At 50.5% G+C, this 16,496-nt stretch overlaps 1 long non-coding RNA gene across 1 annotated transcript; it reads right to left on the minus strand.

The window, feature by feature from the left end:
- Nucleotides 1-1,612: 1,612 nt before the first annotated feature.
- On the minus strand, nucleotides 1,613-3,237 carry LOC123596847. The gene is made up of 3 exons (XR_006711878.1): nucleotides 2,906-3,237; nucleotides 2,691-2,767; nucleotides 1,613-1,979 (listed from the first exon to the last, which is right to left on the minus strand). It is a non-coding gene; the product is annotated as an uncharacterized LOC123596847 (long non-coding RNA).
- Between the last annotated feature and the right edge of the window lie 13,259 nt (nucleotides 3,238-16,496).

The following is a 16,496-nucleotide window of genomic DNA, read 5'->3' on the forward strand; positions in this document are numbered from 1 at the left end:
CTTTATTCCCCTGCTCTGTTCTTGGACGTGGTGGAAATCACCCCAAACAACCCCGTTGAGCGACCGTGAAGAGTGAGGCTGTTCTCCCACACAAGGAACGCTTGTCACACACAGAACTTCAGGGCATCTGACGTCCGTGGTGAGCGCCTTCAGTTGTAGGACCCTCAGGGCTTACGCGTCCTATTTTGTTTGTGTCTCTCTTGCCTCTTTCAATCTAGGCCCATCTCCCCAAGGAGGCGGGTCAGTTTCCTGGTAGAAAACCCCACATTCTGCATTTGTCTGATTGTTCCCTTCAGGGACGGGTGCTTTGCCTCCTTCTCCTGCATTTCCTGCAAACTGGAAGCATAGGTTCGTTTTAATTTCCGGGGTTGGGTGTGAGAACGTGTGGTTATTTTTATTTTCTGATACCTGACGATTTTCTCCTTCCTCTTCCTGAGGAAATTCAGGTGAGAACAGACAATGGCAGACGGCAGGTGGATGGAGACACGTCTATTAACCCCTCCCCCTGCAAGAGTTGCTGAAGTCACGTGCTGCCCCTGGTTTTCTCCGGGCGGATCTGCCTCTCACTGCGGGGACTGCGGCCTCGGTGATCCCATCCGAAGTTTGTCCCGCCGCAATTCCGGAGCCCCTGGCTTCGTCGCGGGGTCACATGGTGTCTGCGATCCAGTTCCGGTTGGAGAGGAAGCCCAAACGATAATAAACTCAACACCGATTTCATTTTCGGGTAGAAAAGAATATTCCTGCAACTTTTCTCTTCCGTAAAAGGCATTTTTTTCCTTTTGTCTATAGCTTCTTTTACAATGCTGATTCTGCTTTCTCGTTCTTCCCTGCCTCTCGACCCTGAAAACCCGCAGAAGGGGACAGTTCGTGTGGACCGAGATCCCAAGTCTCTGCCTGGGCAGCAGCCCCGCCCCTCCTGCAAATCGTTTACCGGGAAATTGGATTGGACGTTATCCACAGTAGCTTAATGTCCCTTATGTGTCCTGTTTCACAACTGGACACATGTTCTTGCGTTTACAAGGAAGTCAGTAAACTGAACGGTACTTTTATGGAAATTTCGAATTTGCCTGTCATTGACACACTTTCCCTTGCACAAGGCTAAAACACAAATACGTTCTTCATTTAAAAATAAAGAACGATCCTATTTAAAATTAGTAAAAAGTGACCCTATGTAGGCCTGCAGTCTAACCGGCATGGCCGTGAAGGGAGGCTGTCCCGGAGTGTGACGTGGGCTTGTATCCGTGGGCTCACGGGGTCTCGACCACGGCCCCAGGGCCCGGACCAGATGCCGCCCACCTCCCCGGGTTCAGTCAGCAGGCAGCGTGGTGCCCAGAAACGGGGAATCAATCGTAAGACAGCCACACCATCCAAGGCAGAAGTCAATCAAACAACATTTCTTTTCTGGATTCCTGCCGCGCTGTCATTGTCCCCTAACCCACAGGCTCCAGGGTCACGCCCCTGAGAGAGGGGTCCTTTTCCTCCCCAAGCTGTGTCCCCAGCTCCGACCACGCATCCCGCCCCGGGGATCCCATCTCTGATCTCTGATGTCAGGCTGGAAGGTGTGATGGCCACATGGGGTGGGGTACTGTCCCCCAAAGTCATGTCCGCCTGAGCCTGTGAACGTGACTTTATTTGGAGATAGGCTCTTTGCAGACACAATCAAGTCACGATGAGGCCACACCCGCCTGGGGTGGGTCCTCACCCATGGTGACTGGTGTCCTTTGAGAGGGAGGGAAGTCAACACACACGTGAAAGATGAAGCCACGTGAGGATGGAGGCAGAGACCGCAGGGCTGTGGCCACAGGTCCAGGACCGTCGCAGGAACCGGAGGGGCCGGGAAGGACTCTCCCGTGGAGCTTCCGAGGGGCTGTGGCCCTTCAGACCCCTTGTGTTTGCCTCCTGGTCTCCAGACTGGGAAGAGCGCCCTCCCAGGCTCTCTCTGCAATGGCAGGACACTCCAGGAGGCACCAATGACCGCTCTGGGGTGAAGCGCAGGGAGGGAGGTGAAGGGAGGCCGGGCTCCCTGGGGCTGCATGCACATCACACACCCCCACCCCCCCACCCCCCCCTCAGCCAATAAGGACAGCCGATGGCTCTTCTGAGCTACTGTGTAAAAGATCCACATCAAAATGTGAAAGAAAGTGTAACTTTTTATTTCCAAGTAGAGTTCACACGCACAAGCCTGATCCGCTCACTCGTCCTCCCCTCCCCCGCTCCCACCCGGCAGAGGCTTGGCCTGGGGAGGGGGTAAATCCATTCAATAACTCAGAAAATAATTCAAAAGTTTTAAAAGGATGAAAGTTAAAAGTGTAGGACTTTTTGTATTTTGGTTTTTAGGCCAAGTAAAAACTGCGCTCGCGTGAAAGCGACCGAGAAAAGCCTCATACACAGGCAGCCATGGCACCCCATGTCGCCCAGTTACGGGGACACTGGACACCGGCCTGGGGCCTCCTGGGGCCTCCTGGGCGGGGGCGGGGGCGGGGGGGAGGGACTTACAGGAAGCTGGCCTGGCTCTTTGAGGTTAACTTCTCAGTTTCTTCAGTCCTCAACAAAGACCTCATCACGCCTTTTCTCCTCGGCAAATTGTTTACTTAAGAAGAATTTGCAAATGAAAAGGCAGAAAAGAAAAGAGCAGTGAAAAATGTCTCTTAACCTTCCTTTGAAGGAGAGATCTTTCCAATGTCACCTACCAGACCCCAAAATCTGCCTCCGGGACGCAGTCCTTCCGCGGTGTGACCGAAAGGCGCAGGCCGCAGCGTGCGGTAACCTGGAACATACATTTCCTAATGACCTACGGTTTGGGGTTGAATTAAATATTGAAGCAAGCTCCAGAAATACCTACAAGGAAACACACCAGCAATATTATATCGATTGTGTTAGACTGTTTAATAATTAATCCGCTCACCTCGGGTCTGAATGTCGTCCTGTTTCTCCCTCGGCTCCATAAGCACCTGCGGAGGGGCTGCGGCTCGTGGGGTCTTTTGTGCTGTGGGAGTAGGTTGAAGACACTGACCGGCTGTGTCTCCATCTCATGCCAACCAAGGCAAGATGCCTTAAGCACACTCCTTCTTAGGGCAAAAGGGACTCCATTTGTTCTCTCCTCAGCGGACACCCATCCCAGGCTCATTCTAGAGTCTGTCAGGTCGAGCCTCGCAGGATCGCTACATGAATATCTAGAAGGGCACTGGTGAGATTGGAGCTGACCTCGTAAGTCTTGCCAGTGTTTGAACGTCATTCGAGGGCCGTGAGCTCAGCTCGGAGGCCATTTGTACGATAACACCCCCCCCGCCCCCCCTCCCCCGCCCAGTGCGGCCCCCACGAGTGCTCAACCAGAAATGCTGGTTTGTCTGCGTGTTTCTGCCTCTTCAGAGACGCCCACGCAGAACATCCACCCTGAGTGTGAACCCAAAGCCATCGGCGGGGCAGATGAGGCCCATGGCACCCGCTCACCCGCCCTGAGCTCCTGACCGAGGCTCCCACGGGGCCCCATCAAGTTACCCACTCAGCAGCCGCTTTGGCAAAAACAACCTTGGGGAAAGTGTTTGCCAACAGGAAGAACTCCGGGTCACCTGCTGGGTGTTTGGTCTTGTCTCCACCATTGGCAAGGAGATGGGGACTTCCTCATTCCATCCGGGGGCAGGCAGGACGGCTGTCCTTTTCTGCTTCTCTGTTGGGTGTCAGAGCAAACCCAGCAGCAGGGCGCCTCCGCCTCAGGAGGGACTGGGCGGCCCCCCGCTGTGGCTCCCACGGGGATTCCGCACACTCAGCACAGGTGCGGGTCCTGGGGGGGCCGTACCCCCTCGAGGGGGGATTAGGCTAATCCAGTGCTGGGAAAGGGTGACAGGGGATACGGGGTGCTGAGGGGGGCTGTGAGGGCCTCACGAGGAGCGGCGTCCATGAGGAACGGAGGAGGGCCAAGGGGCACACTACCCTCCGCTCTGGGTCCACGTCTTCAGATGCCCGAGCTGCAGGATTACGTGGCACCCGGTGCCTGGTGCATCGGGGCTCAGCAGGTGGAACAAGGAGCACAGCGGGCATCAGGCAGGAGACGCAGGAAAGCCACGCTTCACGCTTCACCCCCCCCCCTTGTTCATCCGTCCGTCCTCGCGTCCACCCAGCGAGTCTCTCTCAGGCGATGGCCCAGAGGTGAGCGCTGGGTCAGCCCCAGGGCCGGGGAAGCACGTGCCATCGAGGCCCCTAGAGTGGCCCCTTGTCGTCTGGTGCCCGCCGTCCTCGAGGTCTGCTGGAGCCCCTTGGAAACAGCACAGACACTTCCAGTTCTGTGTGGCAGCCTCATTGTCTGCAACGGAAGAGAACCCAAGATGCAGGCGGTGTGTGAAGCTCGCCGGTCCGGGATCGGAGTAGCGACGGACTGGCCACGGAACCTCTGAGCTCCTCCACGCTGCCGCCATCCTGGGAGAGGTGTGCGTGGGCCAGCAAGGTGCACTCTGTGGGCAGCCGTCCTCTGCTCCGGTCTGTGGCACTCTGGGCTGGAGGGGAGGTCGCCACCACCGCAGACACCCAGCAGCCCCGGCAAAACCCCGTGGTCGCCACCTCCCCCACCCCGCCCACCTCACAGAGAAAATGAACGACGTGGCCGTGGGGCTCCATCCAGCTGGCCACCCAGGCAGGTCATGCTGTCCGTGCCTCGGGGCCACGCCCACCCTTGCACCACCCCTTCCCCACAAACAGACCACATAACAAGCTCATTAATGAGAAACTTTCTTACATGAAGCAGAAATTTGACGCGATTTCTCCTGGGTCGTGTGTCCTCTCACTCGTCGCTGACAAAGTCCCGTCCCAAGTGCCCCGAACTCTCCCTTGGTTGTGAAACATTGACCTCTGTGCCCATCTTCTACACCCCATCCAGCCAAACGAAGTCCCACTGACTCCTTGTGACCGTCCATTGTGCCTCAAGACTGTCCCTCAGGTCCCAGACCACGGCAAGATTATGGGGAATATTTAGGGGCGCCTGGTGGCTCTGTTGGTTGGGCGTCTGACTCTTGATTTCGGCTCAGGTCATGATCTCACGGTTTGTGGGATCAAGCCCTGCGTTGGACTCTGTGCTGACAGCTCAGAGCCTGCTTGGGACTCTCTTCCCCTCTCTCTCGGCTCCTCCCCCCACTGGCACACACTCTCTCTCTCTCTCTCTCAAAATAAATAAACACACATTAAAAAAATATTATGGGGAATATGTCAAGTAGCGAAAGCAAGCAAGAAAGCAAAAACGTCCAAGGTAGAGTACTTACTGCTAAGGAAAGAGTTTCTCCATAATGTCATCAGGTCACACTCTCTAGACTGCTGAGGCTCTTCCCACAGTCTTGCCTCAGTCTCCCCATTTAAAAGAAGAAGAGTGGGGCTGATAACCTCTGGTTCTATCTGGATCCGGAACAGCCAGGGTCCCACATGGGAGAAACACCACTTACACGGAGAGACACGCAGAGGCCACGGCTTCCCAAACTGCACCGTGGGGCCACCTGAGGATTCATGTTAGAATAACCTATGCTCAGTCACCTGGAAAGATGTGCCAGGTCCCAAGAGGGTGGCGGGGGGCTGCCCCATTCAGTGGAGTGCAGAGCCTTGATTTTCGACTAAGCATTTAACTCTTTGCTCAGCACGGGTGAGCCTCTGAGGGTTCATGGTCTCTACTCAGAGTGAACGCGTTTCCCCCTTTTCCTTCTACCTAAGTCACATGCTGGACAGCAGAACTCCTTGCATTTTGTTGTCGTTTTCTTGTTTGTCTGGGGCTGAAATTTGGGAGAAATGGCTGGTTTAGAGCTTCGCAGTGGGGAACAGACCTGCTCTCGGCAACGTCAGAGCCCCATGCCTGGCAAATAAATCAGAAGGTGTTTCTCTAAAAGCTTTGAAATTTGAAGGACAATTCAAGATAAAACTCAGAGAAAAAGCAGTAACTCCTCGAATTACCTTTGGTCAACATGCCGAGCACTTCAGAGTGGCCACTCTGGTCTTATGAGGAAGGAGTGAGTGGCCCTCAGAGGGGAGTGGGGTGTTAGTTTTCCCACTTGGTGCAAGAGAAGTGGAAAGCCAGCAAGGCGGGGTGAAACGTGTGGGGGACCCTATGGGTCCCAGGCTGGAGTCAGGATTCAATCTCAAGCTCCCCGAGCCCTGTCCACAGAGGCCCCGGGACGTCGGTGTCACGAGATGTGACTCCCCAGGACTCAACCTGCCACACGGCACTCTTGCCAACCCATCTCTGAGCGCTGGTCAGGCGGACGGGGTCTGGCAGCAGCTATTGGCATCTTGCCGTCAGAACCTTAAACGACCCCCAGCGTCACAACACCAGCCCTTGGAGTTCGCTGTCAGCAGCCTCTTCCCCCGTAAAACCCTGCTTCTTGCTGAAACGTCAGACCTTTTCAGGTACTTAAGGAGGCACGGCTATCGCAAAAGGAGAATCAGAAGAGTAGAAATGGACACAAAAACTGTCGCAAACACCCTCCTTGGTAGTCATGCCTTACTCATAAACGTACCTCATCAGCACTTAGACCACAAATTTTGTACTATAAGTGGAATTTCTAAAAGAGTCTAACTTACATTTTCTTACTTCAACCAGCTCTTTATGAATAATGCATCACTTACCGATGCTTATCAAGTCTGACTTGGAAAATGAGAGAGTAAATTTAGTCAAATGAAAGGAAAGGAAAAACTCTAAATCAGTCCAGTATTCAAGATCTCCAATAACAGCAAAATATGGCAAGCACTTAAAAAAAATAACTGACCAAGAAAAAGTCCTCTCCCGGTCACCTAGTACACGTAGAAGGACATGCCACCATTTATATAGAACTGCACCCAGTGACATTGGTTTGCTGTGTATGAAATGTCCCCTTATCCTCGGTCCTGGCCGACCCCAGGTGCTCTCAGGCCCCCTACGCTCTCTTGAGCCGTCTGGTAGAATTCTGTAAGAGACAGCAGGGGGCTTTGAAGAGTCTGGCAGGGCTGCTTTAGACATTAAAGATCTGCAAAGACCCAGACCTTACATGGGAAACACGAGAGCCCAGCTCCGCCTGTCTGCCAGGAGACGGCACAGGGCGAGGCCACTGGCAGGTCCAGCCGCCGCTGTCACGAGAACCTCAGTCCCTAGTCACTCGGGAAGGAGGGGATGTGGACCAGCATCAGAAGATGGGGACAGGGGTGAAGAACAAAGAGGAAGGAGATGCCAGGCAGCACCAGCATGTGCCCATTGGGAGCCACCTGCCCTCCCTGCCAGCAGAGAGGAGAGCCATCTGAATCACAAACGCTGGGTCCTTCCACGGAGGACACAGAGAGCTGGGGCCCAGGATGCGCCCCCGTGGCTGGAGGGGAAGAGAGAAAAAGAGAAAACCACAAGGAACAACGGAAGGAGGGAGGGAAGGAAAGTTTCAAACGGAAGTGTTTAAATTCATTGCAATTGTCTTACGTGGAACCAGTTCAAATTGTTTATGTTTAACCATACTCAACTCCATTTTTACAAACGTGGCCGGGGTCACGTGTCCAAGAAGCCAGCTGACAAATGTGCGCCATACAAGACTCTTACTTTCAGTGTTCCAGGAAAAAAGGATCTTTTTGTTAATATAAAGAAAACAGCCTAACAAAGTTGGGCGTCTTGTGAGTAGTGACCAAACACAGCCAAATAGTTTCCCATATCGTGCTCCTGTGAGAAAACCAAAAAGCCGGATGTCAGTCTGTGAAAACAGGAGGTTCTGGCAGCAGAGTGGGAAACGTCTGATTCTGTATTTGCCACCTTTTCCTTTGCAAAGCCGCCCTGTGATCACCAGGACCTTAGACATGGTGTGATCTCAATGTGTCATGGGCTAGAATCATTTACAGATATTTACTGCCGTTCTGTGTGTGCAAAACACTATTCTTTTCCCAGATGCCATTGCTACGCCCTTCATACGCACCAGATAAGTACTTTCTAATCTACTTCCTCAGACCTTCCTCACGAGAACCCCGTGAAAGATGTACGTATTCTCACGTCAACATGGGAAAACTCAAGGTTGCGGGTGGGTTTTATCAAAGTCAACTTAGCAACCTGGAGAGGATACAAAACTGTCAGACCCCCTTAAACAGCCGCCAACTAGGGGCGCCTGGGGGGCTCAGTGGGTTGAGCGACCGACTGCAGCTCAGGTCACCATCTCGCGGTTTGTGAGTTCGAGCCCCACGTCGGGCTCTGTGCTAACAGCTCAGAGCCCGGAGCCTGCTTCAGATTCTGTGTCTCCCTCTCTCTCTGCCCCTCCCCAGCTCACGCTTTTTGTCTCTCTGTCTCTCAATAATAAATAAACGTTAAAACAAAACAAAACAAAAACAGCCGCCATCTGACCGGCCTCTCCGCGGCTCCGAGCAGGCAGATCCCTGCACACTCCTCGTGCATGAACACACCAGAGGAGCAGAGGAAGCCAGCCTGTGCCAGGCCCCGGCCCCAGCTGTGTGCACCCAGCGGCCCGAGCCCCGCGTCTCCCCTTGTGGGCCTCCCCAGGCTTGTCTCTCAGGCGCCGCGAGATTGTTCCTGTGACAGCACTTAATAAGCCCCGTGTAAACTCGAGTGAGGCATGCTTGTGGCTCTCAAGGTCTGAACTTGAGTGCATAGGGGAGCATCCCTGTACTGTACCAACTCCCAGAGGAAAGTTAATAGATTTATTTTAAACATGTTCCTGAAATCAAAGAGGTATTCCACACTTGTTCTAGTAAATTATTCTCAGAAGACCCAAGAATCAATGGCTGGGGAAATAGCTTCTTTGTTTCGGTACAAGTGCCATGTTTGGGGCCACACTGTGTGAATCAATGTATTTGTTGATTCGATAAGAGAACAGCATTACGCTTTTCTTTGTTGGGGCCCAAATTACGCATTTTCTGCTTCTACCAACACCTGCTGTATGTCAGAGGGTCTGCTGTGGCCCTGGGCCCCACAGCAGGCTGGGGACCGGAGACAGATCTCCCCTGGCTTCTCCCTGAGACTGTGGGGTTCCCACAAAGGGAAAGCCTTCCCTGAGGGGGCGCTTCCCCCACCCCACCTCCCGCCCTGCATCAGACGGGAGGCCTTTTAGCACTGGGACAAGCAGGCCCTGTGCTGTTAGGAAAAAACAGGGCTTCTGCCCAGGTAGTGAGTGACAAAGGCCAAAGACATGACTCTGACCAGGAGACACAGCAGGAGCAGGGGAAGGACAGGGGACAGGCCTTAGGTTTGGAGGGGAATCTGTCTGCCAGTAACCTAGACAGATAAGATGGCTCAACCCATGTGCCCGCTTGCCTCACACTGAGGGCACTCCCAGGGGACGGACGCTATGCCGCACCAGGAAAGTCCCAGGAAGCCAGGCCAACTGGCCCCCCAGGGTTCCAACCCCCGTGACCCTCAGTCCTGGAGTCACAGCCCCAGGGCTCTGGACTCACTGCACCCGCAAGAACCTGTGGTCAACCACAGTCCCTCCTCCCTGCATCCTACTGTGCCATCCCTCCAATGGCGGAGCAGTGACTTCCAGTCCCCACCTGTGGGCTGAGATTGCCAGTGCTGCCCCGCTGGGGTCAGCCCCAGACCCTGCTGCTGTTCAAGTAGTGACATCAGTAAGCGCTTCTTGGAATGTGCATTAGTGGGGCTCCAACACCCACCAAACCTCACTATTGACCTATCGGAGCCAGCGTGATCGGAGTTCCCAGGCTTGTGTGTGGAAGTCTGATCTCCATGTTGAATAATTTAGGACTCTGGCAAGCAACTTCAGACGTTACATTTGCCAACGTCGCGGTGCTGAGTTTTTGAGTTTTTTTTCTCTGAAACTTTGGTTTGAAAGAATAAAGTTAAAAGGGATAAGCTTTCAGGCTGTCTTCTCCCTTCCATTAATGGGTTTCCTTCAGGTGGCATGATGGAAATGGCTCGGAGTTAGTGGATATAAAGTTGAAATTTGATACATGTTGCCATATTGGAAAGAAAGAGAAAGAGAGGAAGGGAGAGAGAAGCGGGGGGAGGGAAGAAAACACAGGCACAGAGCTTTGTGTTATATATTATCTGCACACGGAATTGCCCCCCAGAACAGGACAGAAATATGGAGTTATTGGGGCCCTGGGTAGGACCAATTCACTAGCCGAGACAATGTATGTCACACTTGGAAACAAGTGAAAACATGACGTGACTTGTATTTAACTGACATTTTGTCTGAAAGTGACCACATGTGTGACAGAGGAAAAAGAGGCAACATTGAGGAGTGCTTATAATCTGTCCTCTCTTTTATCCCTGCCCCCCACCGCCTACATCCTGGACCCCACCCTGCGCCTGCCCCCACCCCTGCTGTCTCCCCCCACGTCTCGGATAGCCCCTTGCCCCCACCCCTGCCCCCCACCTCTGCTCCCATCCCGGGCATCCCACATACACCCACCCCGTGTCCTGGCCCCCCCACCCCTTCCCCCACCCCTGCTGTCCCCTCCACATCCCAGACAGCCACCTGCCCCCACCCCTGCCATTCCCCCCCCCCCACTTTCTGGACAACCCCCTGCTCCCACCCCTGTTCCCAATCCAGCTGCCCCACACCCACCCCCCCATGTCCCAGCCCCCCTGCTCTCCCCGCTGTCCCCTACCCACATCTGCACAGCCCCCTGCCCCCACCCCTGCCATCTCCTCCCACTGCCCCCACCCCTGCCCAGCCCCGGGAGCAGCACAGGACACTCCGGAGAAGGCTCTGTGCTGGAGTGGTGTCTCCATATTTCGGAGCAGCACCTGTGTCCAATGCCATTGCCACTGTCCTGAAATGAGACTCACACGTGATGTGAGCCACCTGTACACACGACTTTTTAGAAATCTACGTGGTCCCCAAATTGCTACTCAAAGAAATATACAAGAGAAAACAAGAGTCATTGAAAATAAAAGAATACAAGCCTGCCTGGGCAGCTCAGTCGGTTGAGTGTCTGACTTCGCTCAGGTCCTGATCTCACGGTTTGTGAGTTCGAGCCCCGAGTCAGCACAGAGCCTGCTTCGGATCCTCTGTGTCCCCCTCTCTCTACCCCTCCCACTCACACTCTCTGTCTCTCAAAAATAAAACAAAAAAAATTTTTAAATAAAAGAATACACATTTAAATATGTAAATTCTCAGACATGATTACAGTAGGAAACACAATAAACCAGTCAGATGCTCAGACTTTGCTATATTGGTCTTGCTTTTTAAAAGTAAGTTCAGAAGCGACATCATACAGCTCAGGGGAAATGACAAACTGCAGTGATAATGGTCACCAGTGTCCATAATTCTTGGCGATGTTACATGTGCCGCCTTGACCATAATTTTGCTGGAGGCTTCTGCTGGGCCTCTGACGTGGGCGTGCTGCAGGGAAGGGAAGCAGCCCACATGCCACTTAGGTCCCTGAGTGCCCTCCTACCTCGGAGATCACCGTGAGCCAGGGTTTCTCATCCTCAACACTACTGGCATTTCGGACCGGGTAATGTTTTGCTGTGGGGGCTGCACTGTGCATCTTAGGGCATTTGGGGGCACACCCCAAGCCAGGAGCACCCTCTCCCCAGTCACGAGGATTGGAAATGTCTCCAGGTATTGTCAGATGTCCCCTGGCAGAGAGACAGGGCCCCAGGTGACAACCACTGACTTGAGCTACATACTGTCCTCTCGAGGTCTCTGCTTAATGCATTTAGTGATTTTCTAAAACAGGATATGCCAGCAGGAGCCTGACTTCCCGCAGAGAACAGAGCCTGATATTGTCCTAGTGAGAACGTGAAAGTTTTCAAGAAATCTGACCCAGGAAAACCGCTTACGTTTCTTCCTTTATTCCAGTTAAGCTCGGTCATTGTTTTGTGTATGAGTTTAGCCAATATTACTTTACCTATTAGCTATTCTGTATGGTTTTTTCTTCCCCCAACCCAGGAGCACCTTTGAAAAGTAATCACACCATACGTATGCCTTTTTGAAGCTTGGAGGACGCTCAAAATCAGGTTTGATCAATACCATCATAATGAAGATTGAAGTGTGATTTTTGGTTCCTTAAGAAACTATTACAACAATTTATCATAGCTGGTCAGGTAGTCAATATAAACAAAACTCACTGAAGAAAAATAATCACTAGCTTATGTAATACAAATTTAATTGATTTACTTCTATTATTAAAAAACTAATGGATAATTTGTCAGAGTTAAATATTTATAGCTCCAATTTAAAAATTTGATCTCTACTTTTTGTACCCTAAAACTAAGCCAGTGGATGTACTTAATGCTGTCTCAGATTATACCAGAATGACACCACATATCAGCTGGTAAAATACGTTTCTAGGCTTGCATTTTTCTTTTCTTTTCTTTTTAATGTTTATTTATTTTTGAGAGACAGAAAAAGACAGAGCGTGAGTTGGGGAGGGGCAGAGAGAGAGGGAGACAGAATCCGAAGCAGGCTCCAGGCCCTGAGCTGTCAGCACAGAGCCTGACGCGGGGCTCGAACTCACAGACTGTGAGATCATGACCTGAACTGAAGTCGGACGCTGAACCAAGTCACCCAGGCACCCACCCCACTGCTTTGGAATTTTAAACTTAATTCGTATCTATGCATCCTTCTAGTTTATTCAAAAATACCTTACACTAACTCAGTTTGTAAATTAAGTAGGAATTTAATTATGCGAAGTTCAAGCTGCATTAAAGGAGAGGCTGGTGAAGGGTTATTTATGAAGTCCCTTCCACAGGGACATTGCATAGACATTTCTCACATGCATAGGCATTTCTCACAGCCACCTTATCTTTACGTATTTCCCCACTTTACAGGAAGGAAGCTGTGGCTCAAGGAAGTAAAGTAACTCGCCCCCCGACCCACAGACAACATCTACAACAAACCAAGTGACAAGGTCTTTCGCCAACCTGCAAAATGTGAGGACGTGAAAATAAATCCCCAACAACTAGAAAACTCACAAGGTATCACTCTCTGCATTTCAAACAATGAGGGAAGGAAGTGGGACACTGATGGCCTTGAACACAGGCCCAAAGTGGCCGTGGTCCTGACCTAGAGGCCCAGCGAGGCAGAGGGCAGAAGTCCAGAGTGGCATGGGACCTGCGCATTCTAGTTCTGGGGCCCCTGAGAGGTGATGTCGCTGAATCTGGACGCCAGGTCTGAGCCACCAAGCAGTGCCCTCCCCGAGCCAAGCTCTGCGCTGAGGCAGGAGAGGATTCAAAGGACAGGGACACAGGGCAAAGGAAAGGACGTCCAGTGGGAGAAAGGAGAGAAGGCCAAGAGGCCACACACAGCGGTCAGGGGTTCGCTTCACGAGCACGAGACAATCAGTAGCAGACAGACCTTCCTGCCGACAAATCAGATAACCTAGATGAGCTCAGCCCTAGAAAAACAAACTACTGAAAATGACTCAAGAAGGGACAGAAAATCTGAATATACTTAGGACAGTTAAAGAGATTTAATTAGTCATTAAAACCTTTTCTGCAAAGAAAGGCTCAGGCTCAAATGGCTTCGCTGGTGAGTTCAACCAAACGTCTAAAGACGAATCAATACCAGACCTTCACAAACTCTTCCTAAAAAAACAGAGAGAGACACTTCCTAACTCCTTCCATGAAGCCAATATGACTCTGACACCAAAGCCAGCTAAGGCTGTGATCACACGAAAACTACAAACCAGAGGCGTATCGATCCTTATGCAAGAATCCTCAACTAAAGACCAGCCAACCAAACCCAGCAACGTACAGGAAGGATCATGTACCATGACGAGTGGGGCATATGCCAAGAATGTAGAGTGATTCAATGTACAAAAATCAATGTAATACAGCACTTTATTTTTTAAGACTTTTTTTTTAAGTTTATTCATTTATTTAAAGAGTGGAGAAGGAGCAGAGAAAGAGAATTCTAAGCAGGTTCCGCACTGTCAGTGCAGAGCCTGATGCAGGGCTTAAATTCACCAACTGTGAGATCATGACCTGAAGTCAAGAGTTGGACCCTCAACAGACTGAGCCCCCCGGGCATTGTCATACGGCACCGTAATATGGTAAAAGACAAAAACCACACGGCCGTCTTAATTGACACAGAAAAGGCATTTGACCAAATCCAATATCCTTTCATGCTGGAAGGAAGGAAGGAAGGAAGGAAGGAAGGAAGGAAGGAAGGGGGAGGGGGAGAAGGGAAAGACGAGACGAGACAAGACAAGGCAAGACAAGGCAAGAAAAGAAAAGAGAAACCAGGAATAGAAGGCAACTGCCTCTACTTGACAAAGTTCCCTGTGAAAACCTGCAGCTGACATCACCCCTGCTGGTGAAAGTCTGTCCTCTGTCCCCTGAGAGCAGAACAGGCAAGGACACTCTTGCCACTTGTGTTCAACCTCGTAGCATAGCTTCTAGCACAGTAGCTGGCGAGCGTGTGTGCGTGTGCGCGCGCGCACACACACACACACACACACACACACACACACACACACACAAGAGGTATCCATATAGGAAAAGAAGAAGTAAAATTAACTCTCTCTGAAGTTTCTGAGGAACGACCCACATGGAGACAGGTGGATCACCATGCAGGATTGATCATTATTGAAGGCAGCTGATGGCTATCTTTTTCTCTAATTTTACATACGTTTAAAATTTTATATAATAAAGATTTTTTTTTTTTAATCTCAACTGTCAGGGCGCCTGGGTGGCTCAGTCAGTTAAGCATCTGACTCTTGGTTTTGGCTCAGGCCATGATCTCACGGTTTCATGGGTTCGAGCCCCGCGTCGGGCTCTGCACGGACACGGCGGATTCTCTCTTTCTTCCTCTTTCTCTGCCCCTTCCCTGATCACACTGACTCTGTCTCTCTCAAAATAAATCAATAAACTTAAAAAAAATCATAACCGTCATTACCATTGAAAGATATTTTAAGCAATGATGAATATTCCTAGGAAGTTCAGGTGTTTATAAATCAGAGGCGGGGGAGGATATTTGAAAAGGACACTTTTCCATTCTTCCTGAGCTAGTCCCAGGTGACAGTTCCATCATTAGGGTCTGAGGCTACTGAATAACTACATGAGTCAGAATCCAAGACTTCTCATTTACTCCGAATCTGCCACAAGGAATCTTGTGGACACATTTATTGCTTTTGTTTTATTAAGAGAAAGCTCAGTAGTTCACACAGCAAACACGTTTGTAAAGATCAGTGTTACTTCCACGTTTTCCCAAGTCGCTGTCTCTCAGGAGACAGATTCTTCCCTCTACTTCTTATCTAACTAACCTGCAATTAACAGAATTGACTTTTTAGAACTTGGCTCACCGTCCTCAGGGCAGCTTCCTGGGTCCTTCCAGGCCAGGGTGACACACGGGACACTGCACTCTCCTTTGGAAACTTTAACACAGGTTTTCACCGCATCTTTGTTTTGAAGATTAGGTGGCTGCTGTCATCTCCCCACTGGGCCACTTGATGAGCCCAGGGGCTGTGTGTGTCCTTACCTGATGTCAGCCCCAGGCCCTGGTGCAACGTCTGGCACACAGGGGTTCTGCATACGTGGTTGTCGAATGAATAAATGTGAGGACAGACGAACATATGGATAAACGAAATGATGCTGTTAGTTTCCAATGCCTGGTCATTATTTTAGATTTTATACTATAAAAACTTGGAATTTCACCTTTTTGTAATAGCTTTTCAGTATCTTTAGCAAGAACATCAGATTCAGACATTTAAACATACTGCTTTGCTTTTAACACCCATCTGTTTGTCGTCCTTATTCAGAATATGCCATAGGCTTTATCTTACCGATCTTTATCAGAGTAGAATTGCATTCAACCAAAACTATCATCTGTTCCTGTTTTATATCATTGTATAATTTGTGTATTTATTTATCTATTGAATTGGTTCCTTACAAAAAGAAGCTTATTGGGACATTTGACTGAACCTTAAAAGAAAAACATTTTCATTTGTTGTATTTATTTTATTAAATTGATTTGAATTTAAGAGTCCTGTCTCAGAAAACCTCAAGTTTCACCTCATCTATAGCATAAGGGTAAATTTACCAGAAAAAGTAAGAAGTTGTCCTGTCATTATGTAAGTGAGTACCAAAAGAGTAAAAATGCTTCATGATTAATGCATGTAGCTCTTAACATTCTAGCCATCTGTGCTTTATGTGGTCTGCCGGTTTGTTAATAATGCATTACTATTTGTTTCTATCCCAAATAAGTTGCGTGACAGGAAAAGACACCAAGTTTTTTTAAGACACCAAAATTTTAACCCACTTCATGAAATCTGAATTTCATGTCAGGTGTGGATAAACCTCCCCTCCCCTCTTCTTCTCTCCCACCCTCTCCCACCCCCTCCCAAGCCAACCCAAGCCAACCCAACCCACCTGATCCCATCCCATCTCTGTCCCAGTCCATCTCTGTCCCGTCCCAAATCACTCTTGGGCCATGTCGGCCAATACTGTTTTCCAATGTACTTATTTCACCATGTTATTCATTTATTACCTTAGAATCCTTTAATTTCCTTGTTCTGTCCTGGCCACAAGCCCTGTATTCAGAGTAGATAGTGTGAGTACACTCTGACCCATCTGATGCTGACATTATAGCTGCTGT

This window comes from Leopardus geoffroyi, chromosome A1, assembly GCF_018350155.1.
Source record: "Leopardus geoffroyi isolate Oge1 chromosome A1, O.geoffroyi_Oge1_pat1.0, whole genome shotgun sequence".
Lineage (NCBI taxonomy): Eukaryota > Metazoa > Chordata > Mammalia > Carnivora > Felidae > Leopardus > Leopardus geoffroyi.